The sequence below is a fragment of the Struthio camelus genome, chromosome Z, assembly GCF_040807025.1.
Source record: "Struthio camelus isolate bStrCam1 chromosome Z, bStrCam1.hap1, whole genome shotgun sequence".
Lineage (NCBI taxonomy): Eukaryota > Metazoa > Chordata > Aves > Struthioniformes > Struthionidae > Struthio > Struthio camelus.
Window position 1 is genome coordinate 60921421 of NC_090982.1, and position 27171 is coordinate 60948591.

A 27171-nucleotide genomic window follows, 5' to 3' on the forward strand; every position below is an offset into this window, starting at 1 on the left:
CTCCGTCCGTCCGGAGCGGCTCCCCGTCGCAGCGCGGCCGGGCGCGCGGCGGGACCTGCCGTCCCCCTCGCGCGCAGAGACACTTGACGCGAGGTCAGCCCCCCGCCCGGCTTCGCCTCCCGCCGCGGCCGCCCAGCGCCCGGCCAGCCGGCAGCCCCCGGACCAGCCGGCCCTGCCCGGCGGCGGGGCCGCCCCCCGCGGAGCGCCGTGCCCCCCGACCCCGGCGGCAGGCTCCCGGCGCGGCGGTGCTGCGGCCTCCCGGGGCCGCGCCATGTCTACGTCCGCGCCTCTGCGTTAGTGGCCTCCGCTCGGGACAGCGATGGGAACTGCCTCTCGTCGGGGTTTACTGCCGCTCGCCCCCCTGCCCACCGCCGCGCCTCGCAGCGCGCTTGCCGTTTGTTAACTCCCGCTTTACAGCCTCCGTATGGCAACAGCAGGCGCGAGCAGCCCCGGCCCTTTCGCCCCCCAGCGCCGTGTAGGATATCTGCCTCCTTTCGCTCCTTTATTGCCCTGTCACAGCCCGGGGCTCCCTGCCGCCCCGCAAGCCCCAGCGCTCTCCGTGTACACGGCGGCGAAGCCGGAAGGGACGCAGGCCCCTTTATAGGGCAACCTTCCCCGCCACGGGTATTTCAATTCCTCCCGGGCGCCGGGACAGCAGCGCCGCCGGGCTCCCCGTCCGCGCTGACGGCCTTTTCCGCCGTTGGGCCAACAGCCCCCGCCCCCGCCCCCGAGGTGGTGCGTGACGCCGGGGCGGGGTCCGCCCCAGGGCGCGGCCATTTCGGGGCGGGGCGGCCATTTTGGGGCGGTGCGACGGGCTCCGCCTGCGAGGGGCGGGCGTGAGGCGGCCCCGGCGCGGCCCGCCCGGGCCCGCCCCGCTGCGCCGCTGATGGCTGGGGACGTCTCACTTCATCTGTCACCAGTTCTGCTCGCCTGCCCAGCTGTCAAAACAGGGGGTGTCTTTTTCATTCCAGCTCACAAAGTACCAAAGGGGAAAGGGGCTTTAATGCCTGTGTTTGGACACAAGCAATTATCCCTAATTATTGTTTTTCTTTTGAGCCTGCCCGTCCTGCTGGAGAGCCAGCAGATGAGCATGCCCTAATCCTCGCCAGTCGGTTGATCTCAGTGGGTTTTGCAGGACAAACCGGGCGAGAAGGCTTCGTGGCTTTCATCTCGATGTGAGTTTTGAACTGATTGAAACTCGTTGCGATGGGAGAATTAACCTCGGAGCCCAGGCTTTCAATGGCCTCTGATAAGAGATTATACGTGTTGATGGCAAGCTTTTCTTGGCAAAATGTTTTCAAAGGACTTGGAGCTGTTAAATCAAAGCACTATTGAATTGGTGGTAGGCCCCTTTAGAGCTCTCCCTCCTCCTCATTCCCTAGTAATATCTGTTGGTAATTACTGGCAGGAGTGGGAGAAGGGAAACAAAAAATCCCCCCTGAGCTACACACTCACGCACACATGGGTGATAAGCAATATTGGCTGGAGAACTACGGGGAAGCCAGAAGAAAATTTTCTTAATCCCACAGAGGATAATTATATAAACACTCATGATGCTTCATGATAAATCCTGTTCTAGTGATAAATCATCTCATGATAAATCTCTGTTTCTTGCTTTTGCAGGGTTGCATAGCAATCCAAGGACCCAGACTTCAATGTTCTTTCTTCAGTAATTCACCCTTACTGAAAGAGAAAAGAAAAGAGAAAAGAAGAGAAGAGAAGAGGAAAGGAAAGGAGAAGAGAAAAGAGAAGAGATGAGAAGAGAAAGGAAGGAGGTCTCACAGAAGAGTGACAGGCTATGTGAATCCAGCCGTGGATGTGTGTTCATGTGCATAAGAAAAGACAGGTAATATTTAAGAAATTTTGATGAGATTTCTTTAAACAGGAGCCAGTTAATCCTTGAGTTTGTTTCTTTTCCCTCTGTCCAAAGTTTGTGTCCTGGACTCTGGAATGACTCATGTCACTAAAGAGTCATCATAATTATTACATTTGAATCACATTTGGTCATGTGCTTTCTCTTCCACTGTCTCAGAATGGGAACTTTGGAAAAGCCTGTATGCGTAACTTAACTTTATATGTCCCCCAGCTCTTGAGCCTGGGATGCACCAGTCCATCCTGGATTTTACAAATGAGCGTGCATTTGTTCAGAGACAGTTTCAGGACAATGTACATGGATCTGATTTTGATTATGGAAGGCTAGTTTAGATTATAGCAGGAAGTAGAAGAGGAAATAAATGTTTTCTATTAGAAAGATAATTTACTTCAAGAGAAATGCTTACAAGAGTGTGTCATCCATTGCAGGAAGCTGCCAAACAGGGAAAAGAAAAGCATTTAGCTCTGTTTTGAATTCTGTGTTGCTATCTGTTGGCAGGTGTTTGTATGGGCCAAGGCTTGTTTATACAGAAGTCATATAACACTTTGTGACATTCTTATTAAAATGACATTCAGGTTTCATGTTGAGAGAAATAAAACATTGACATCAAACCTGGAAACATGTGGATAGAAGAAGTTTGTTAGAGCTGCCCGTAGTCAAAGATCACCCTCTCCAATATGGTACCCTGCAGTGGTAAGGAAGAGACAGCGGAAGCAAGGGCAGTATGGTGACAGGCAAACGGCAGCAGGGCAGAGGCAGTGGAAGCTGGCAGCAGGCTGTGTGTGAGCAGAGGGAACCTGCAGTTTGAGGACGGCTCTTCCGCCGTGAACAGCACTGAATGCATGGGTCTCCCTTCCTAGCCCCAGTATGTTCACTTTGATGCCTTGATAGAAAAACACCTGGAAAATGTCTTAGAGAGAACAGAGCAGCCTGACCAGGAGCTGGATTGCTGTAAGCCTGGACAATGAACTATGGACGCAATATAGCCAGCTGTCTCAGCAGGCACGCCCAGCTGCAGGAGGAGGACTGGGTTCAGGAATCTGGCAAATGTATACTGAGGGCTGGTAGTCTTGCTACTTTGATTGTTAGTTTTTCAGTTTGATATTTTATTATGTTTACTTTTTCTGTCTAGTAATGCTCCATGCTTTTGAAGTCCTTTGTTTAAACTCTTTACCTACGAGGAAAAATTATTCATCTTAGAGCACTTTGCTGGTGTGCCTTGGGTTCCCAGCTCTTGATCCAAGCCTGAACGGATGTCATTTATATTTGTAACAGAAATCTCCAAGACCTTGAACTCCACCCTTTTTAATGCCTGCAAGTGTTTGCCAGCAGGCTAACATGTAATCATTTTTTCAATTCAAAAGATTGAGCTATAATGATTAAAATACTGTGATTAAACTGAAAGTTTTGGGGGATTCAGTTGCTACAAAACCATTCAACTTGTATTGTATTATGGAGGTTTCCTGCCAGCAGATGATTTAGTGGGAAGTTTGTTAGTAATTGGGAAATACATTTTGAAAGTTGAAAATTGGTAAGGGTTTCTGTTTGTTTTCGTTAAACAGTATCTCAGCAGCAACAGAAATTCCAAAGTGCACATTTTGGCTTATTCAGTTCTTACTGTTGACTGGGTCTTTGAATACTGTGGAGAAGCTGGGAAGAGTAATTATAGCTTTACTTGTCCTAATTGTTTTGAATGTTGGAGTGTTCTGCAAGGGAGCCTAGAGAATTCACAAGCTGTGCAGGGTCTCCATAGAGTTTATACATTGTACAGGATCTTTTCTTCCTTGGTGAAGTACCTGAATTGTCAGTAAACTGCTGCAAAGCTTGTCAGGAAAGTATGTTTGCAGAGTATATACTCTCCATAGAAGCGAACAGTTGCAATAATGGAAAAAATTTGGATTTTATAGCTTACATAGGATGAAAGAAACCAACAGTTGGAGTGTATAGAGTAGAGTGGCTTTATATATATTTGGCAAGTCTAAAGAGTTGTCTGGGGCCAAGGCTGTTTCATTAATCATTGCTACTTCAGTAATATGTACAAGCCCCAAACAGTTAGAATGTTTACCACATAAAATAGCATGGGTCCAATTTATAAAATTAAAAAGATGGTTTCAGCCCCAAAGACCTTTAAATCTATATATTCAGTGAGAAGCAACCATTAGACGCAACAAACATATGCTGGAAATGTGCTCTAACAGCAATACCTGTATCAGTCCAGAGACAGCTGCAGCACACAGCTGCAGCTATGGTCAGCATAACACAAACTAGCACCCAAGGCTAGGTCTCTTCCACCGAAGGAGAGAGACCCACAGCATCTAATATGCTGATGGACCTTATGAGGTTCTTGTGATCAGAAAGGTACTCTGGCTCAGTGGCTTCTGTGGGCTCGATATATGCAAGAGTTTTGGCTCTAGCAGTCTCTGGCCAAAAGTTATGACATAAAAATAAATGACTTATTCATACGCCCTCGTTTATGCATCTCCATCCCATTTGCTCCAGTGCTTCCAGCATTTTACCTCTCACTCTCCAGATTCAGCAAAAGAGTCTTTGTTCCCTAGAGCAAGGAGGCCACATCTGTATTTCCTATCCAGACATTTCAGAGAGAAGCAGCACATATCACAGAATCACCACTGGCTGCAGAATCTGATTAACCAAACCACAAAGAGTTCCAACATGTGTCTGTCTGTCCAAATCTTAAGAAACAGAAACTGACATCACTGTAACTATTTTCTCTTCTCATGCAGATTGGCTATCTGATCACATGCACATAGCTATATAGTCCAGGCCCTGCCGTTGCATTATTCTTTGTCATAGGTCAACAAATGCTTTATTCTTCAAAGCGATAACTAGACCATGTAGAATTTGACTTTGGTTGTTGCTCATTAGGAACAAAGGGGATCTAGTATGTGAAAGCATTCTGTGGGCCAAATCCCACAGTCCTTATTTTTCTATATACTACTTGTGAATATTCGTATTGGTTCCTGTAATTGTTTTCAATATTTATTATGATCAAAGAATAAAAAACAGTGGGAATATCATATGTGTTTTGTCAAGTACTAAATATATGGTGTTGTAGAGACAGTTTCATTTGTATCTGGAATCTAATTGCGAAACATTCAATCTTTTTTAGTTATAAGTGAATTATGTTTTCCAAGTCACATCTGTTTTTTAATAAGAAGGTTATTTTTTGAAGTAAAAGGTAAGTTTTTGGAATGTTATCACTTGTTTAACAAAAGTTTTGCCAGGGAAGATACTAATGTTTGAGCATAGGTTGATACTGCTTGTAGTCAGATTAAAAAATAAAATCAGCTCATGGAAATCTGCAATCGCTTAAGAAAGGACTTCTATAGCAGTCCGTTTTTTTCTGGCTTAAGAGACCCAAAAGCAAAAAGACTTCAGCCTGTAGCAGGTGTCACAAGCCATAGAGGAGAAATTACAAAAATCGATAACATGCCAATACTACAAGGAAAATAAATGTTCGCCAGTAGAGTTTAATGATGTTGAAAAAATACAGGCAAAAGCAAATTCAGATACACAACTGGCAAGGGGCTCAGACATTATCACTCAGGGGCTACGAGATCCTTTGCTGATATTTTGTTGGGCACTGAGTTTATTCTGGCATACTGCCCATGGGACATCTTGCTAATATGCAGAATAATGTGTGCAGAATCAGATATGCTTTGCAGAGGCAGAAGCTTCGATTAACTCATTTTTACTATTCTACTTCCCAAATCCTTTTCAGAAGAGAATCTTAGTACAGAATCTTTTCCTTAGTGTCTCTTACACATAGCTCAATTAAACCCATTAAATTAGTTCTATTATTATTTTTATCAATTGTTTCCCTAATTATTCTCTTGTTGCTCTGTTTTAAGTAATACTTATTTTCAACTGCCTCTAGATACACAGTCCTTAAAAATAAAATATCTTCCTCCAGGCACAGCCTAAAGAATGCACATTTCCCATCTCAAAGTTACAGATCTTCCCCAAAGCCTGCTTTTACCCCGAATGCGATACTTGCATAGGCTGATCCCCCAGGTGCTCCTATACATACAACTGCAGAACTCGTATTAATTCATGATCTTCCTTTCAGCTCGAAACATGCTGTCTCTACTGGCCATACACAGGCAGACGGACACAAACGGGGGCACAAGCCCTTTAAAGGCATCTTATTTGTTGGCTGATGCTATGAAAGTTTTGTCACCAGGAGGGTCTTTACCTTCTTAAAAAGAGACACATTCTAATCTATGCAGTATTTGCCAGCAATATCAGCCTTTTCCTTTTAAAAAAGCTGTGAGGATGACAAACACGTTTAATCTAAAATCACCAGGACTGTAGGAGACATTTTTCTTTTTGTTTTTTTTGAATGGGCTTAATATTTATTGAAATGCTCATCTGAATTCTCACATTTAATTTCCACCATTACTTTTTGTTTTGGCAGTATGCCTTTCTCTCCCCCAGCATGACAGCTTCAAAATACACCCGTACACTTTTTCCGTGCAATCTGTGAGAGCGGAATGGAGTGCCTTGCTTGGGTACACACCAGCTAGCGCTGACTAAGTGGTCGACTGGACACCTGAATGAGAGCAGGTGAGGGCAGATTTTGTTAGCTTGTGCAGCTAGCTGGGTATAGGCAAAGAAATAATTTCATTGTTATATGCAATTATGCTGGTACAGCTTTGAAATCACGATGATGTCTGCACCACGTCCTCCATATCCACAAAAATAAGAACTTAGATGGAAACAGGGGAAGAAGTGACAGATGTCAGAGTTTCTCAGGTTATAACATAGCCTAAAAAGACACTGAGAGACCCCTTGGAAACAGATGCCTTTCTAGCAGAGCGACCAATCTGTGGACTCACAAGCTGTATGCAGGCTGCAAGAAAGTAGCGCAGCTCCCATGCCTCTTGGTCAGTGACTAGCTAAGGAAGTGGCTGGCCTTCCCAAATCTCCTGTGATGTGCAGGACAGCAAGGGCTGAAGAGGCTAATAGCACCAGGTCATCCTGTGATGCACCTTCATATACAGCCTAGCCATGCCTTCCAGTGGGGCAGTGGGCCCTCAGCAATCTTTGCCATACTTCAAGTGCTCTCTGTTTTCCCCTCCTCTGAAGCACCGAAGTAAGTGGTATATGTGTGGTAGTTCTTGGTTCCCTAAAGATTCTGGTATACAACTTGTAGGATGGGGGATGCTACTCACTGCAGCCTAAAGGTTAGCGCATAGGGCTGGGAGGCCTGTTACAGGCCATAATGTGAGCTTTGGCTTTCATAAGCAAACCTCCAATCCATACTCCCTGCAGAAAAGCAAGGGATAGAGTCCTCCTGCGCCTGCTAATTTAACCTGAGGATAATTTACTCTGGATCTGAAATAGTCCCATCAATTTAATTTGTGGCATACCGTTGAAATATGACTGAAAGCAGCACAAAGAAAAAGGATTCTCTGGGCTACTTGGTAGCACCAGCCCAGAATCTACTCCAGCTTCTAGCTGTGGCCAACCTTTGAAACAAACGGAAAAAAAAAGCCTCACAAACAAAATATATATTCTGTAGAATGCATTAGGGGGAAATACCTTCTTTTTCCTCTGTAGGCTCCTAGCTGAAGCCATAAAGCATGATATGTTTGTCTTCAGTTGAGTTTGGACAAATCTTTTCAATGAATTAGGCATTTTGAGCACTTTCACTCGATACAGTAAAGAGTGATATGAGAACAAAGCCATAGTTAATAGAAAAAAGAAATCTTTGTGTGCTTGAATTTTAACTAAGATGCCTATCTGTCATGTTTGTGTGTCATGTTTAATTTATCTCAAGATGAGAGAACACTTACCCTATTCTAATAGTCTGTAATCCAGAAAGAAATGCCCTAGTGCACTGATAATGGTAGTTTCAAGATTGCAAAACGAGTGCCAGTTGACCTAAAGGATCTAGAAGGCAAAACTTTTCCTGGTAGATGGTAGGAAATGATTCACAATGATTCTATTTAAATCTTCAGCCCTTGTCTTCAGTGTCCAACAAATGTTTTTGTAGAAGCATGTCAAAGAAACCCCAAGATATAGCTCACTGAATGAATAATCACAACAAATAATTCATATGATTAACTTTGTTCTTTTATCTCCATTCTATTAGAACTATTTTAGCAGATGTCAGCATTTTAAATGCAATTGATGTTAGAAATGGTTGAGCACGTCTTCAGAAATAATTGCTGAACTTCAAGTCATTTATGGTCAGCTGCAGTGATGATGTGCTGTATATTAGAACTGAGAAAGCAGACTGTTGCAGGCATTCTCAGCTTACAGATGTTGCTGTGTTAGTTGTTGGTGTTGTAAAGAAAAGGATTCAAAGCTATTGAAAACAGCTGTTTCTCCTGTTAGTGCACTGGATACTTAACTTCTTGCTCTATATATGAAAATATCAGTGTCCAAATTTACCATTACTGCATAAATTGAAGACACTTTGATCTAAAGATAAAATAGGATGGTTCAATCTGTGTTAAGTAGCAGCTGCCCTAATGTATTTAAAAATACAGTAAAATAGAATATTTTGATTATTATTCTATAAAAATATGACAAGCATGAAATAAAGCAAAACAAAGAAAAATAAAGCAAAAAAAAGAAGCAAAGCAAAATAAACCAAAATAAAGAAAATGTTAGAAGAACAGTCATAACAGAATTCTGAATCAATAAAATATTTTGAAATTTCAAGTGTATTTTTAAAACCATCATTGTTATGTAAATATTTTTACATATCTGATTTTCAGGGCATTTAAAGTATTTTTTTTATAATTCTATGGAAACAAAATTCAAAGCCTCGCTACAACATGTAAAATAAAAATTCTGAGTGCCAGATAGCTTTTAATGTTGCCTGGACCATGGTCTTTTTCCTTTGAAAAAGTACCAAAATTTAAGACTCAAGATACAGAAATCATGCAAACTTTTGAAATTCATCCATGAAATGACAAGGGATCCTCTAAAAAATGGTAATGCAACTGGAACAAAGGGAGGAGCAGAAAGCACAGAAAAGAGAGAGGAGGAAGGTGACACCTATACCTCTATTTAGAGGAAACGGTGTGCACCATTTATTTGAGAATTAAGGAAACATTTCACACATCGATATGTTATTGGCAGAACTTTAGATCCATCTCACAACAATCAGTGGCCACTGTGATTCTGTTCAGGGAATGACCACAAAAGGCCTGTGTGCAAATATGGTTGTTTGACATACTACCTAAACCCATTTATCACAGACTCATCTCCCAGATGCCCTCAATGCTGTGTCCAGCCAGCAAAAGCGATTGCCCACCTCCCCTGGGTCAAAAAAAGGCCCATTAGACGCATTGCTCTCCTACCCATCTGTTTAAACTGTTATCTGGGGCAGCTAATTATATTTTTCACTCTCACTCCCAGAATCAAATGTATCTCTGAGTCTCCATATGATTGATTACATTAACTGGAAATATTTATAGGAAACATAGACAGTGAATTTTACTTCACCGTGAAGACAGAAACAGTAGTCTTTAGACTTTTTTTTTTTAAACTTTGTAAAATTGTGCTCAACAAGGAGAGCAAATGGAGAGCATTCTACTGTGAGCAATCTACTGTAGGTAAAAAGTCTCTCTAAGTGTGGCATACAATAAATGTCACCCGAGAAAATTATACTTATCATTTTTATACCTTGCCACTGGTAAGGTGTCTAAATATATCAAATGTACTGTTAACTTTTGATGATCCTTTTAGTACATATTGCCATGGTTCTTGCGATAACTCAGAAAGACAGCGATTACACTGGGCAGGGAAAGAGACAAACACTCCTCCAGACTGTGACCTTGCTAGGCTCAACTCTAATGGCATTCAGTGCAGGGCAGTGCGTGACTGGGAAAAGTTCCCAGCGAAGAGTTACTGGGTTGCAGTAAGCAGTTGGCGAGTTAGAGATTCAGCAGGCAGCACTCCTCTCTTGGCATCAGAAGTGAACCAATACTGCTGTACTGTCCTGAGAGGCAACCTGCTACAAAGGTGCCTAGATAACCAAGTCCCACCAAAAGTTAATTGCCTAAAAGTCTTGGGGAAGATGGGCTTGCAGTGTTGAGAGATGCTGTCTTTGGGGTAAAACACAGCAAGAGGCCTATGATCGTTCACTCTCGTTGAAGTTGGGAGATGGTTTTTAAAAGATGGAAATAGTTCTCTGAAAGGCTTGGTTGCAGTGGGGTTGAGTTCTTGTCTGCTCTTCTGCCTTTCTGGTCTCCTTCTCCTGTTTCAGCTGGGTATAGCACACTTAACACCCCTTCTGCCCCAAACTTTTCTGAGCTGCTCTGACTCACTTCCTTTCACTCAATAGCGTATGTGGTGTTGGTCAAAATGATTGTGTACAGTCAATATCCTACTATTTGTGCTTTAAAGTTCAAAAAGGCAAGCTATGTTTGTATATGTTGCATTCATAATTATGGTCAGAAAGTCTAACTTAGGCCTAAATTCACGAGAATGTAGGTAAACATCATCTAGTCAATTACTTTTATTCCCAGTGTACTTCCTGTATGATGGACGTTTATGAGAGTTGCTCATGACCTGCTTATTGGAGTCTGTTCCATCAGCTCCTTCACATAGGGTTGTTTCCTGCTTTTCTTCCTCGTTTAGCAGTGTATTGCTGCAGCAAACAGCAGCAGCAGGAAGCTCTCTGCTCTGCATGAGGAAAGTGTTCCTGAAATGTCATGCTTTCCTTAGAGTGGGTCACCAGTAGTAACTTGCTGATAGGAAGTGTGTGCTGGGGAAGCAATTTTAGAGGATTATAGTGACCACAAATGAGCAGACAAGAGTACTGGTAAAGCTACATCTCTGACAATGAGCTGTTGGATGCAATTTAAACCACTAACAGGCACTTTTAACAATATTGTATATTTTAACCTTCATGACCAAAACAGCCTCTGTCAGCAGAAAATAGTTTGCTGGCATAGCTGACTCTACGTTAGGAATAATTAGCCTTAGTCCTCCAAACATTGCTTACATACTTTCCAAAAGGTAAGCTTTAAAAGACAACAAATCCTTAACATAGTTTCATCCAGCAGAGGCTCATACACACATAGTATGTTTTCCTCAGTGGGTGCTATCTATACACAGTCCAGTTTGTATGTGCAGAGAATGGTACTATTTGCACGAAATATATTGGTCAGCTCTTTTACTGCTATCCTTGGCCAAAGGAATGTAAGTGGGGGGATGTAGCATGGGTTTTCTGGGTTTTCTGGGTTTTTGTTTTTTTTGGGAAGGGGTTGTTCTTTTTCAGTAGGGACAATCTCAGCTTTATGTAGGGACAATCTCAGCTTTATGGAAAATCCAAACTGGAGATAATAAGGAACCAGAAATTCTCCGAAGATATTGCTGTTGAACTTAAACTAGAATAGTTTTTTTCAGATAAATATCCTCCCATTCTCTGCCAGATGTTCTTAGATTGGATTTACAAAGCTGTTTACTTTTTTTCTATTGTGATTTCCACAGTTTTGTTGATGGTTCTTTTCTGCACGATCTGATGGAGTTTTGATAGAAATTAATAGAACTGAAGACAATTTTGTTTAGGAAGCAAATGTTATATACCTCTATGTAGACTCTACAATTTTAAGTTAGATTTACTGGTTAATTTAAAATGAAATATTATATGTGATATTGTTGAAATTCTTCAAGAGAAAACTAGAGAAGACCGTAAGGAAATATTCATAAACTCAATTTTTGCATTGTGTTAGAAGTGACTGAAGCGATATGGTTACAGTGTATGAGCACCAGAACCTTTATGGTTTTAGAAACTTGCTTATTCCAGATTAGGAACATGCGAAAAATATATTTTGTCTGAAATGTTGTGTGGTCTCCTGCTGGATCTTCAGACATAATTTCTGACATCCTGTCTTCTGAAATGCTTAGTTGCATACAAAACCTGCTCACACTAAAGCTAGTAAAAACTTGTTGAATCCAACTGGAGCAGGATTGCTAAGTAGCTCTAAAGTTAAGAGAAGGGAAAAGTGCAACTCATTCACATACACTAGATCAGAGCTGTAGTTAATCACACAGGCATATTTTCTTTGCTTATCTGCTGGTAGATGTTTGTGTTATCAGCCGTGAAATTGGTTGCAGTGCTGGAAATAATGACTTTCAGAACAGGCTTTGTATCCTTGTTCTCTCCACAGGAATTTTGAAAATATCCCTTACCTGACTGCTGGCAGGGTATTTGTAATACTTTGTTAATACACCAGTAAAAATACGTATAAAAATTATTTCTGAGTTTCAGGCCAAATTTTACTCTCCACTTTACTAATGTTAGTACAGAGAAAAGCTACTGAGCTTCCCCTTTGTAACCAAAAGCAGAGTTTTGCCTTAAGGAATCTAAGTGCAAATAGCAAGGTATTAAAAACACAGATGTATAGATAAAGGTCCATGTGTGGAAATGGTTTATATTAAGAGGCAGTTGCTGAAGCCAGTGAGTTTTGTCCATGCAAGGCCTATTTAGCCCAGTATATTTCTTCATGAAAAGTTTTAGAGAAATCTTTAATTAAGGCCATTCATTCTGCCTAGACATTAATGCTTTGGATCACTCCTCCTCTCCTCCCATACCCTTTTGTTATTTTTCTGGACTCATGCTAGACCAAGCCTGAATTCTTCTTTAGCCATATATGCAACCAAGGTTAGCAGGTAGCCTTTGTTTTTTCACTTCAGCAGTGCATTATTTCCAGTAAATCAGAAATATTGTCATTTGTGATAACTGGCTGCATGGAATGCATAAGCCTTTTATTTTGCCTTTGCATTAAAGGCCTGCTAAGTTCTCTGCACAAAATGTCATTGTAACACCTGAAGAAACTTTTGAGGAGAAAGGTTCAGAGGAGAAAGGTTCAGTGAAGAACAAATTCAGATATCTTGATGCTGAATGAAGATGACGGAAAATATTAAGCAAACTAATTTCAGTTTTCCATTGCCTGCTAAACAGCCTTGTCACCTGGCTTCAGCATTTCTAATAATAGGCTAATAATAAATGAGTAATAATCCAATAATAGAGTAATACTCTAATAAGGAGTGAGTAATACTCTGTTTTATTTTTTGGTTACCAATGTGTGATAAAAACTTGTCTTTTTGACTTCTTCATTTAGATTGGAAAACATAATTATAGCAATGTTGTATTTATTTCAAATACAGACCCTTCTCACTAGGAGCACTAGTTTATAGAGCCTGGTGTTATTCAGATGATGCAAAGCAGCATGGTGAATGGGATCCTATGAGATTTTACATTTATTATCATTTATGCTTTTACATTTTTCATTGTTTTTCACTACTTTCAACATCTGCATGTAGGGCCAGAAGCAAGGAGGGATGTGGACATGATTATTTGTTGTGCTGGGTTTTATAAATCCTTTGCTGAATTAAGTTATCTGTTCTGTGTGGATGTGAGCCTTACCTTTCGGAGATCTAGATCTTAGTCATTGTGGTCAGATCTTCTGAGTCTTTCATCAAAATATTCCTCTGGATTTGGGTAGACTGTGTGGAAAAAAGTGTCAGTCGTGGAGTTAATGATGGGATCTTAACATACTATCATAGTAATTCTAAACTTTTCAAATTTTATATGTTTGTTTTTTCAGCTTGAAGTTCTTTTCATCTAATTTTGACACTAATGAAATAATACAATTAGTTTTAAAATATCTTGTATTGTTTCTCTAGTCACAGCACTCTGTGCTATTTCCAATGACTCAACTGGGCTTAAAGTTTTGACAGAGGTAGAAGTCGCTACATTATTTGTGGTTTTGGAGACTGAATCACTGCTAATGTGTTTTGCATTGACCAGTGCTTTCATGCCCGTGGTATAGGTGGATCTCCTGTTTTTCTTTAGTGCCAGACTGTGTTTGGTGGCCTCTAGGGAGAATGTGTGTGTGTGTATGTATGTGTGTGTACAGATGAAGTTGCAGAGCTCAGGGCACATGACAGAGAACTCCATCTTGGCTTTCTGTTATTATGCTCTACCCTAGGAAAATGATAATACATTTATTTGGAAATTGTGCATACAGTAGGAAATATAATTTTGTTCATAATAAATGTGCAACAAAATAAATCCAGGGGTTCTGATAGTGAAGGTGGAGAAGAGGCAGATCCAGAAAGCAAAGGTCATGTTTCTCTTCCTATGTGGGTCTTGGTTGGCCCTGCCTGCTCCTGTCTGAGCTGAACAGACTGGAAAAGGCATGAAGCATTCCCAGATCCTGCTCTTTGTCCCCACAGTGTCCTAGTAGACAATGTGAGCAAAGAGTGAATTCAGGCTCCTACCAAACACCATGGGCACGTGTGGTAAGTGGCTTTCTGCTCCTCCAGGTCATGGCAGAGCCACGTGGGTAGGTGGGACACAGGGAGGTGGCTAGCCAGTCAGAGATTTCTGGGGCTCATCCACAGGACAGGAGGGCATGTCCCTGAGCATGTTTAATGCTTGCTGCACACCTGAGGATTTCCCTGAGTAAACCAGTTGGATGGCCCTGAAGCTGGCCAAGAGGGTTTCTTCAGATAAACAGTGTAGCTGACTGCTGAACTTAGCCTCAGTCACTTTGCAGTGCAGGGTAGATATTGTCGTCTAAAGATTAATATTTGGTTAAAAATAGCACTAATGCTGAGCAGATGAAAACTTATTTACCAATCTACCCCCTTCAGGGGAGGGGCGGTTATTTCCACTTGCCAGTTTCAACTTCATTTTTATTTAATCTGTATCTTTTTTTAATAATCTGAGCAAGCAGCCAGAAACATCTCAGTCTTACGCAAGAAAGAAAAAGTAGTCCTGTGAGTTCCAGATATCTGCATTGGTGTAGGCTGTGCAAGTGCATAATTATTTATTATTGTAAATGGCATCATCTACTAGCATTTGCAGAATTGCACATAACTTAGTAGATTCAATAAAGCTGCTGTTATTTCTTGCAAATGTCTTTTTGAGTGTGTCTCTTAGTGTGGTGCCAGAAGTGAAATAAATTTCATTGCTTAATTTCTTTGCTGTGGCTGATTGAATAACTTCAGGCATGGCTCTAAGCAATACTTCACTCTCTGATGGAATGTGTATACATGGTTATTTATGAAAAATTGTGTTTTTCCAGGAAAGCATGGAAACCAGTATGAAATAGATAAAGGAAATACAGCAATCTAGATGCCACATCAAATATAGAACATACAGCAAAGAATGGTTTTTAACTTCTGTATTTTGAGCTAAACTAAAGATCCAAAAAAATCTTAAATGCTTTGGAAAAGTAATAAGTAACTAAGAGAAATGTAATGCTTTTTATTACATCCACTGACAGTGATATTCAACTAAGTGCAAGGTTTCTGCAAAAGTTTGGCACGCTCACAGATGAAATCAGATATTGGAAAGTGTTAAGAATTAGTAGTAATGAAACTACCAGGCATATGTTGTCATGTTACAGTTGGAACTTGACTGTATTATTGATCAGCAAACAAGCAAAAAGCCTAGGACAAAACCAGCTGAAATAACAGCTGATTCATGTAAGGTCAAGTACAGACATAACCATAAACTGAAACAAACCAAAGTAGATTTTGTGCTCAGAAGGATGAGCAATATAGATGTTATGGGAAAACATTTGACAGTTACTTTTTCATGCTTCCAGAAAAGAAATAATTATGCAATATATATATATATACACCTAATGCTAGAACTATTCTCCTCTATTGCACACCAAGTGGAAGATGAGAATAACATTCCCTTTGCTGGGTTTGACTTCACTAGCACCTGTTAGAGGAAGCCCTGAGAAGCAAAGATTAAATATGGTACATGGGTACAACTTCAGGTATCAAGCTTTAAGAGTAACAGCAGGAAGAATTCAGTAAAGAAATCGCCCTTGCAAACTGGCAAGATATTCTGGGCAAAAGTTATTCAGTGGTACTTGGGGACCAGTGTTTTGGGGTGACGCACACTGACAGATCCTGCCAAAAGCAGGGTCTGCAGAAAGCATCTTCCCTGCTTTTGGCAGAATGGAGTGAAAAGCTTTGGACTACGTAGTGTAATAATAATAATGTCACGCCACGCACCATTTCAGCTAAGTGCATTTCACGTAAGAACAGATCATTCATTTATACAGGGGTGCTTTCAGAGGCTTTCAGAGGCATTCAGAGGCTACTTGCTTGGACAACTTCAGCTGGATATCAGCCCTGAGCTGAAACTAATGTGATTGCCACCAATGAGTAGCAATTCCCTTGAAGAAGAAACCTAAAAATTGAGAACCATGTAGAAATGAGGAATCTTAAATAAAGTTATGCAACTAACAGAATGGATACGCAATATGGTATCTATTAAAAAACAGACAAACGCTACATGTTTATTGTTCAAATCTAAAATGAAATCACATGATGTGGAAGAGAAATAGAATTGCCCTGTAATCACACTGATGATTAAATGTATTCAGTTTTATTATAGGAAAAGAGATCTGTACTAATTTTATAAAGCAAGTTCCTATAGCCTGATATATATATTTTGTAGTTCATTTTCACATTAGCTATTTATTGCCACAAAAAATATGTAGTAGTGTTCATAAAAATTGTAGGCTAAGGAAAGTTGCAAATGGTTTCCTGAATGTTTATGTATTTCCACTGCTTTTACAATTTATGAAGAAAAAAATATACAGAAAGAAGGAAAGTAAGTTGCTCTAATGTCCCTTCCTATGTCAGTGAGGGAGGGTGTGTGCTTGCTGTGTGGAATCCCAAGAACAGGCTTCAGGATCAGAAGATGTAGATTCACCCCATGCTTTTACCTATGGCATGGCCAAAGAGAAATCACCACAGGCAAGTTGATTCCTTCATCGTTCCTGGAAGTGAAGCACACCACTGCCCACCCGGAGGGAATCAGAGACTCAAAACAAAAGCCTAGGTTCAGCATCTTGAAAAGGACAAGGCAGCTCAGGAAGCTCAGCCACAATGACATGCACATGGAGGAGGTTGTTACAGAGAGGTCAGCGGCATAAAGTGTGAAGCCTAGCTATGTCCATGCTTCTGCTCCTCTTTGGGGTGTAGCACTTTCTTGGGATTCAGAGTCTTTGTCTGCCTAACTGAGCCAGGCTCTTTCTCTTTAAAATACGGCCATCAAAGCTGCCCACTATCATTTGGTAGAGTATGAGTTTGTATATTAGAGCAGAGAATAAAATACTCATGTGCAGCCTATGAAGAGAGAGGCCCAGCTCTCATATCTGCTGCTGAGAGGTGACAGAAAGTAGCTTTAACCTCTACTGCAGGAGTACATAGTGTGCACAGCCACTGTATAACAGAACTACAAGATCCAGTGCATATTGCCTCCTACAACATGGACATTTTAGGATAGATAAGTTGTGTTCAATTACTCAAAGCCCAAACAGACTTGGCAGCTACTGGAGTGTGAACTTCCTGGATTATTTTCTTGGATTTAAATACCTAAATTCTTCCTAAGTATCATTTTAGATGCCAAAGTAGCTTCTGTACTCCTTGCCATTAGTCCCTCTAGCTACATCTGCAATGTCTCTTGGAAGTCAGGCAAGGGAACAACCTGAACCTAGTGTTTTCTGACCCAGCTCCTGCACCCACATTGCTGCTGGTGGGACTCAAGCTGTTCCCCTGATTCCCACCCTGCAATACCTCCACACCTGGATGACATTACTGGACAGAAGCTTTCCTGCCGAAATACTCTCCCTGGCTTGCTTCCCTAGGAAACTTTATGGCAAGGAGCAACTCCTGCTCCATATGCTGCTGGACGGCAATGATATTCAAATACCGCATTTAAAGACATGATGCAGACTACAGAGTCATGCAACTTTATTACTTGGTTAACTTGAAAACAACCTAGAAAAAAATTTCATTCCACTCACTTGTGGCTTCCCCATCTGGAGGACATTGAGCTAATCTCACTAAGAGAGCTGTCACAAGCATATTGGGTGGATCTCATCCCTGTTTATGTCAGTGGGACATGCACACTGTCACTCACTGATTCTAGTGGAGTTTTTAGTATGAGCACTAAGGAGGGACTATGCCCTTCCAACAACTGGCATTGCCATATAAATTAGGATCTCCCATTGTTTTGACTTCATAGGCTGATAAAAACAAAAATAAAATGTGTACTGCTCAATTATGCAGTTTTTTCCAGGCTAGCGGTATTTTCTAGTTCTAGGTACGAGTCCTTGAAAAAGCAACAGCTAGTGCAATGTGTATTTCAAACACGGTTTTAAAAGCACAAGAAGTAAAAGAGCAAAGAGGAAGGAACAATTTTAGTTGTGTAGTGGTGAGAGTACTGCAAGAAGAGCATGTACCATTTAGCAGGACCCAGGGTCCCCACAGCCCCACGGAGGCTCTGCCACTGTAGCGTAACCCTGTGTGTCAGGGCACTCCCACTGCTGTATGACCGGCTGCACCCTGATGCAAAGTGCATTAAGTAACCCTGAGAGGGTCTCCTTTCAGCTGACTTTAGGTATCTCTCAAACATATATCTGCATCCAAACTGTACATCTAGGCTCCTTTACAGTCATAGGAGAGAGAAAACTTCTGGAAAGCAAATCAGCTCACTGATTTTTTATTAATGAGAAGAATTGCTTTCAGAAAACGTCTCTCTTGCTGCATTTTTCACTGCTGTAAAGGAAATCTAAATGATTTTCTTAATGTACAATTTATACTTATAAAACAAAGAAGTCTCACCATGATATATGAATTTTCATTGTAGGAGAGAAGTCACACCAATGGGAGGAGAATTAGGAGGAGTTTACCAGAAGTATCTATCTGTACCTGTGTGCTCCCTGTCAGCACTCACCTGTGACGTAACAGATTATTCTCAAAACCTCTCTCACCCTGATTTGGAGTGGGGACTTGAACTCAGCTCTTCCATATCCCAGGAGAGGAAATCTACAGCCAATCTGTTGGATAATTGCACTCTCTCTCCTGTAGAAGCTGTTCTGTTTTGTATGAATAATTAACTACTCATTACAGTAGTGGTTTGGACCTGACTTGCCCACATCCCAGATGAGCACACTAATCAGCAGGCTGGAGAATCACTCTCTCACACTTCCCGTTCTCCTGTCTGGCTCAGCAAACATTTAATTATTTATACAAAGGGTTTAATATTGCTTAAAGAGAATTTGATAACTGTTTTTCTCTGTCCTCAGGTAAGTTCTTGCTCTCAGGAACACTGGGCTAAGTATGATTGTGCGTGAGCAGGGCACAGGGAAAGGCCTTCTTCTACACTTCATAGCAATGAGGCCTAGCTTGCCTACTTCCAAAAGGAGGGTCACAGCTGAGAACCTCAGCGAGGCATGGCTGGGATTCATGCACCTGAATGCCTAAGGCATTGCTGTCCTTAGCATTTCACACCTAAGGGAAGGGAAGTCCCCTCTTTTCTCTTCTAGAGAACCTAACTCTTCCCCTGGTTGGTAGCAGAAGCAGGAATGCCTGCTTTGGGAACGAGGATCCCAAAGGGAGCCTAAGCCCCAATGTCTGATCTGCGTTCTTTCATCATCTTACCCCTTGTTCCTCTGACTCCGTGAATTCATCGCAGCAGCTCCAAGAAATTATAAGTGAGACTTTGGACTCAGTTAGGTGTAGTACCTGATATGAACTTGAATTCTTCAGCTGAATCACAGCGGTTCAGTTGCAGCAATACTGACCAGGCTTTAGGGCTTCTTTCAGGTGTGCCAGCTGTGTTCGACCTGCATGGAAGGGTGGGACTCCAGTGTACACCAGGCTCTCATCCCACGCAGGTGACTTTTGCCAATGGGGTCAGAGAGCACAGGCCAAAGTAGCGCCCCCTTGCGTGCTGATATACGGGTGCATGTAGGCAATTAGGAGACCGAACTCGAGCGCAACATCAGGCTTACAGCTGTGTGGCAGCCAGGAAGATCAGTCATACATGTGGTCTTACTGTTCATGGGCACACTGATATGGCATTTAAGCAAACAAATGTCCTCCAGACTGTTCACTGTGTTTTGTGAGAATTCAAGGAGAAAAACGTTTCTGGGGATGAGGTGATCTGTTCTAAGGAAAGCTTCCATTTGAAGTCCAGAAAGAGGGGAAATTCCCACTGAAACCTGTTCACTGATGAGGACTAAGCAGTGATTTACAAAAAATTGCAAAAACTGCAATGTGTTGTCATTCAGTCCCACCAGAAGTGTCTGCACCAGCAGAGAGAGGGGGGCAGACCCATATTTGCTTCTACTAGATGAGTGTGTGGCCCTAAGATACCTCAAAACACCCGCCTGACACGGACATGTTACTTCAGTGTATGATTGCTCAGCAGAGTGAGGGGACTGGTGGTTTGTTTGGACATGCAGACTCATGTGATGCAGAAAATTCAGCATTCTATGTTAATGGCTCCTGAGAGAGGTCAAATCCATTGCAATAGACGTCAACTCACAGCAGTCTGCTTATATGAACAGAATCCTTCCCAAGGTTAGAGAAAGTCAGGGAAGGGGATAGCAATAGTTTTCTAAAAAAGAAGGAAAACCAGCCTTGAAGTACAAATGTTACAGAAGGTGTTGGAATTATTGTGGGTGGCTTAGAAGCTTACAGGCTGAATCCTTTGTCTGTCAATTGTGTTTTATAATATTGACTTGACCTGCCATTGTTCTCTGAAGAAGTCAGTCTTTTCAAGATGAATGACCTTTGGCTTAGCAGGCTTGAGGTGTTAAGGCTGTAACTTTAATGCAGAACACGTTACGGTTAACCTTTAAAAACATTTGGAAATGAACACAGGAATATCTGTTGAATAGAATACTTTGTGAAGAGCAAATATCTGCCTGTTGTCCAGTTTATCATGAAGGCTGAACCTGCTGGTTGTACTCTACAAAACCTGAAATAACACCCAGTTGGCTGGGAGAGTGCCACTTTTTGCTTATTTTATTGTGAGATTGAAGATCTCCTGTGTGGCTATTTTTGTTAATTGTAGTTTTTTATCTTTCCCTGGTTGCCTGCACCTCTAAAAGATGCTCCCTCTTGTGGTCTAGTGAGATTTATGGCACAGGATATGAATTACACCATGCTTGACCCTTTGCATAAAGCTGGGGGGGGGATAGGGGACAAGACAGGGATTTATGAACTGGAAAGGGGGTCATTCATAAACTTGATTTGTGACTGATTATTTTCATTGTTGCAAGGTACCCACATTCACCTTCCTCAGAGACAAATGATAAATTTAAATTGCTAACTAAACATTTGCAAAGTCTTCTGAAAGAAACAGGATTGTCCTCTTGAGTAATGATTCTCCTCTCTAGGAAACAAAGACAGTGCTCCATTTCTCATCAATATAATAATAATAAAAATCATTTACATGTCTGCTTTCCTCTGTAGGAAATAATCTCACAACAGTTTACAAAGGAAGTCAGTATCATAATGCCTTAGGAACGCAGAAGTGAAGGAACTGTTCAACATCATAGTGGTTTCTTTTGATTGTTAATTCTGCGTGCTGGTTTGGTGTCTGTATGCAAAACATTTGAAAATCCTATTCCCTGAGGAGCTTATGTCAATAGGCTGAGAGTGAATTTCTATTCTGGCTATCATCAACATTGATATCCCCAGATGCTGCTGATTTTGAAGTATGGTAGAACATTTCACTGAATTTTTAATTTGTATCGTATATCTTAGTCCAACAGCAGACAATTTAAAATCAGAGAAGACCTGTAGTAAATCCGGCTGCCTCAAATAATCGCATGAATATTCCTTCAGAATGCTAGTACTAAAATGTTTCTACTTTTGTCTGTGGGGTCGTTTGGTCTCTGCTAACTACTTTTTTGTTAACACATTTCAGAAAGCAATAAGGGAGATTACATGAAATCCCCACTCTGTAGCTCCCTCATCCTTACTCCTGCAGGGCTGTAGCAATGGGGCTGCAGGGTAAGGGGCAAAACGGTAGCAGTTCTCTCTTCCCTTTCTTCTGATATTGCCTGAAAGACTGATTGTATTTAGGCCCTCCACTCTAAAATCAGGTATGAGTGGCAAGAAATGTCCAGCTCTGAATTATGTCTTTCCCCTCCTACTGACCAGCTGAGAAGGCCTCTTTCTAGTATCTTGCCTTTTATGAATCTCACATCTACATTTAATTACCTTCAGTCATTGAATAGCCTCTGTGCCTAACCTGTGCTGTGACTTGCATTTGGGTAGCAAGAAATCCCTATCCTCTTTATCCTCTTCATCTCAGACCACGCTGTCAGCAGACTTGAGGGCTATAGTGGTCTTTTTAAGCTCTTTTCCCTTTTATTGCATGACCTGTTCCTGGTTCTTCTCTCCCTTTATAATGTGGATTTGGTCCTGCACGCATTGACGTCAGCAAGAGAATTCAGTGGACACTAGGTCGGGCCTTTCCTCTCTGGTGTAGCTACAGGTAGTTACATTGGCCTTATTATCCTCCTTTTCCACATGATCTCTGGGACCTGCTGATTCCTTTCCATTCTTGTTATTACTTTTATTCCCCCAGCCCCAAGGCCTTACTACTTCTTTCCTTCATTTTGACAATCTACAGATACCAGGCCTCTTGCTTTATCACCCTCCAGTCTTTCCATCTGAATCACTTAGAAGCACATGCTCTGTCTGTGGCCAGGCCCTTTTCACCTCCTGTCTGTACCTTCCTTTAATTTTTTAAATCGAATTCTAATTTCATGTCTCATTCAAAGCCTGCAATACATAGCTTCTGTCTCCTTGTCACTTTTCATCCCTCCATGCCAATCAGTCTATCCACTCTGCCCACCTCAGCGTTACCCCTTCGGTTGCTCTGCTGATCACGTTCCCTATCATTCCAGGTCATATCTTCCATCTGCTGTTTCCCCACCTCTTCCGCTAAGTCTCCCTATAAACATGCAGTTCATCAACCAAACCAATAAACAATTCTCTGCTCTTCTCTTCAGCCACAGAAACTTTAAAAAAAGAGGAAGATCTCAAAGACTGTGAGGTTTTAACAGAACAAACAAAAGATTTCTTATTTATTATCATTTCACATCCAAGTACGTCCTAGGGCCCAGTCCTACAAACCCTGTTTTGCAGGCTGCCTGATACACGACTCTTTAGGCTCTTCATCTGGAAATAATTTTTAGCAGGACCTTCCCCACCCTTCCCAGGATTGTAAGTTCCCCAAGATAGGGACAATATCTTTGGTTTGTCTGTAAAGTAGAATGCACAGTTGTGATGTATAGCAAATGTAATGCATAATAATATCTTATAATGGTGACATCAGCATGTTGACGATTAATATCATTACCTCAAGCAATTGGTGTCCGTTGTAATAAAGGAATACCTGACTTGAAATGGATAGCTTATGTTTTGCCTTATGTTTTTCACATACTTCAGCTTTAATTTGTGAAAATTCTGTTTAATCTTGCCTGCACCAGATATTCACGGTGCCTGAAACAGGCTACCTGCTTCTGCTCATTTTGGTAGAGAAACAGTTACGAGTTGAGGGGTAAGGAAGAGAGAAGGAAGAATTCATACACAGAGACAAATTGTTTCAAGTCATCATAGGAAACTATTGCTTTTCACTTTAAAAACAAACAAATAAACAGCAAGAAATGTTTGTCTTTATGCTTTTTGTGCAGTGAGATGAGGGCTTCTTGTGTCACTTTATGTAGCATCATATGATGAGATGTTTGTTATCCTCAGATAACCTGAAGCAACATGATGCTCTCAGAAATGGAATTGCACATGGCATTTCATATTCAATGTGTTAGAATTCCTCAAATGGCCACAAAAAGGTTTGAAACATTTTTGTTAGGGTGACTGAGCAGATTTCTAGCAGACAAATTTAGCAGAAGCCTGAGCTATTCTTTTAAGACGCTTTTTGCTTATTCTTGATGTCCCTTATGACTTTGCCATAAAAATTTACTTCTGTACATATCTGTTGGACTAGCACCTTGACAATACAAAATGCAGAGTGTATAGAGGCATTTTGAATACTCATTCTTACAGTAACCTGTGTACATGAACGAATAGACCCCTCAGCCTTCACCATCACTGCATTTTCAATCAATACACACCCGTCTGCTCTTTACTGACACTGTGATACCGTTCATATATCTGTCTTGTCACAGCTACTCTGAAAGTAAGGCTGTACCGCTCAGGGTACCTCGAGTCTATTTTAGTGCCCTCGAGTCTATTTTAGTGCCCTCTAGATGACCTCCAATGTTGCCTGGATCATTAGAGTAGATGCACTAATGGATCTAGCTGATAGTTTCGTAGACCCATCACTCCCCTGCTCAGCCAAAGCATCCTTGATTACATCAGCAACTTGCTGCTGGCAGAATGGTGCGGCTCCAGATTATGGTAATGTTCGTGTTTGCCTTCAGAAAGGGGGAAGGGAAGGATCCATAAACTTCTAATTAAAACAAACTGAAGTCCTGAGAGGAGCCTTTTTGGGTGAGTGAGATAGGAAACTTGCACTTGATCTGCCATACTTTTGCCACTGGCTTTCCCTGCAGCCATTTGGAATTACTAGAGAAAGCTAATGCAGCTAGCTAAGACTGTCAGAAGACACATTTGAGTGAATTAAAACAAAAGGTGTACAAAGCTGTTTATCTATTTGGACTGTGGCAGTGGGTTAGAAACAAACAAAAGCAATAAATGGAAAGATGGGTTCCAAAGATGTTTACAAAATATACAGTATGGCATTTGTACTAGTAAACATCATACAATAGACTCATTAGTTTTCAGAAGTAGAGAAAATAACATTGAACATAAGAGACATCTTTCCTTTGAAGCCATTGAAATCAATCCAGAAATTCACATGCTTTTCCAAAATTGCCTAAGTATACTTTTATACGATAGCTCATTAAGAAACTATTATAATTTATTGGATTTTGCAAATACTCAACTCAGTTATCATGAATATTTACAAATTTGAAATCAAAATAGTGCTCGTTAATAGTATAATTATTACAGAAATATTTTAATGTGATACATCAGCTATTCTGCGCACCATGTGTATTCATATGTATGCATGTAAGTAAATGTTAGCTTTTCCTTTTCTGTGATACTTACATTTCAGGATGTGCCTAGACTTCCCCTTTCACATAATAGTGGGGCATTTTTGCAGCTAAATTAATATAACTGAACTCAGTATTTTCGACTGTCTTTTATCTGACCTTACTATGCCTCCCTTGTTGGAAACCTCCTTGGTTAGACAACACAGCACCTTCCATTTGCGAAAGACCACACTGAAGGCCCACCCCTAATTTGTTGTCTCATTTAGCCTGAAGGGAAAGTCCTCCCAACTAGAGAGCAGAAGCAATGCTGTTTCTCTTCAGAGAAACAACTCAACGGTACTGCGGCATATACTGTACACTTAATCTAAGACACATTTTTAAAAAAACCTCAAGTTATATCCAACATATGGCAGAAGATCATTATTTTAAGTCTTTAAGTCAAACCAGATATCCAGTTGGAGGTGGATCTATTATGATCTGGCAGTATTTTCTTTGAGTGCTCAATTTTAATAAGTGAAAAAAGGAATTAAAACTTACACTACGAGCTACAGTAATGAACGACAATGGTCTCATGAGGGCTTCTTGGTTGCCCTTTGCTAATGCCCTGCTACTAAAATGACAGGAGATTGGGATGGTTGCTAATGGCATTTGCCTTCCTCTTGTGATTCTGCCAAACTAACCCAGCCAGAAATGAAATATGGACGTGTAAAAATACTTCTGCAAAGCAATTTTTTTCTAAAAAAAGCCCTTTGGTACAAGCTGGTTTATACCAAGTGTCAGGTATTAAAAACATTTGGAAGCAGGATTTGCAAGGTCTTTACACTCCTTCCATTTCATTTTGTACAGGCTGAACAACATGCATTATGTTCTGGCCTTTCTGTTTCACTTCCACTGAAGCTGCTTTACTGTCCATCATCTGTGGTTAAGATGAGCTTCTTTGACCTGTAAATCTGCCTGTCTCCCACCCCCATATCTGATTACTGTATAGTAGTTGGTTGAACAAGGAAAATAAATAGATAACTCAGTCCATCACTCATCTCTTCTGAAGTATTCCCACCAGACTCACTAGCACCCATCGTAAAAAAGGACAAACACATTTGTGAGACAGCTTGTTCAGATTTTGAAAAGACAAAACTGGTTAAGATACCTTACCTTCAATGAAGAGACTTGAATAGAAATAGAAATAAACTTTAAAAGATACCTGAAGAAAGAAACAACAAATAAACACACAGGCCCAAGGAGGTTGCGACAGGCATATTTACCTCAAATCTCAACTATGCTATTACTAAGTGACAGCATAAACAGCCCTGATCTTGTAACCACATGATGCTATTCAGAACCCAAAAGACAATTCATGAGACAAAGATTATTGATATGGAAAAAGCATTTGGGAATATGATACAAGTGTAGGACAACTGTGCCTTAAAATTGGAGCTGTCTATCAGGCCCCAAATCTGGCACTAGATCTTACTACAGTGCCTGGGGTATACTAATCTGTGTTTGAATTCAGGCAGGATTGAATTATGTCAATTAAATCTACATCTCATAGTGAATTTTAACTTCCTGAAAATTCAGGTGATCTGAACTCAATTCGTCTAATCCAACTTTCTGAAAATGCAAAAAATTACTGACTTTCTTGAAAGTAGTTACTTACTTACTTGTAAGTAATATAAGCTGTAAAACAGATAGACTTCGTGAACTATTAAGAAATAGCTCACAACTTATGTCCTCCTTCCACAAAAAGACCAACTTCTCTTTCTCTTTCCGTTTTTAACGCTGTTACTGGTTAAACAATCTTTTGAAGAAAGTAAGCTGCAAATGCTCCCAGTGCTTATATTACAGTATTTATTTTTTGTTAGCAATGGTGATTTTACACTTCCAAAATTTTCTTTGTAAGTTCTAGCTTAGTATTTGAGGTTAGTGTACTTAAGTAAATATTTAAAGAAATAAAGGAAAAAAATCAAATGTTTGTAGTGGTTGCCTGACTTTAGGCAGCCAGGCTCAAAGCCTGTAGTAAACTCAACATAATTTGTTTCTCAAATGCAAGTATTACAAATGTAATCCATTCAGCAGCTTGGGGAGCTATGCGCACAAAGAGACTTTTTTTACCTTTAGGGAAGAAATTCTGTTGTTTGATCTAAGGGCTTATCTTTAAGTAAATTCCTGCTGCTGCACTGAAAATAATGCTTCCAGGTTGGAATAAAGGAGTGGAGAAGATGAATGACTCTTCTTTGGGGGAGTAAAGCATACTTCATATTATATGCTCTGTTTCCTGCATAAGATGGTGATTATTAGTCCATCTTTCGTTGTCTAAAATCTTAGTCACATAACTTGCTGAGAGGTTATTAGTAGTATGCATAGACTGTGTGTTGTGTTGCAGGTATCTGTGTTTAT

General features: G+C 40.9%; 1 long non-coding RNA gene across 1 annotated transcript; it reads left to right on the forward strand.

Annotated features, from left to right (window-relative positions):
• Positions 1-887: 887 nt before the first annotated feature.
• Positions 888-23248, forward strand: LOC138064731 (uncharacterized). The gene is made up of 4 exons (XR_011137977.1): positions 888-1175; positions 1624-1846; positions 6312-6460; positions 18546-23248. It is a non-coding gene; the product is annotated as an uncharacterized lncRNA (long non-coding RNA).
• Positions 23249-27171: the final 3923 nt, after the last annotated feature.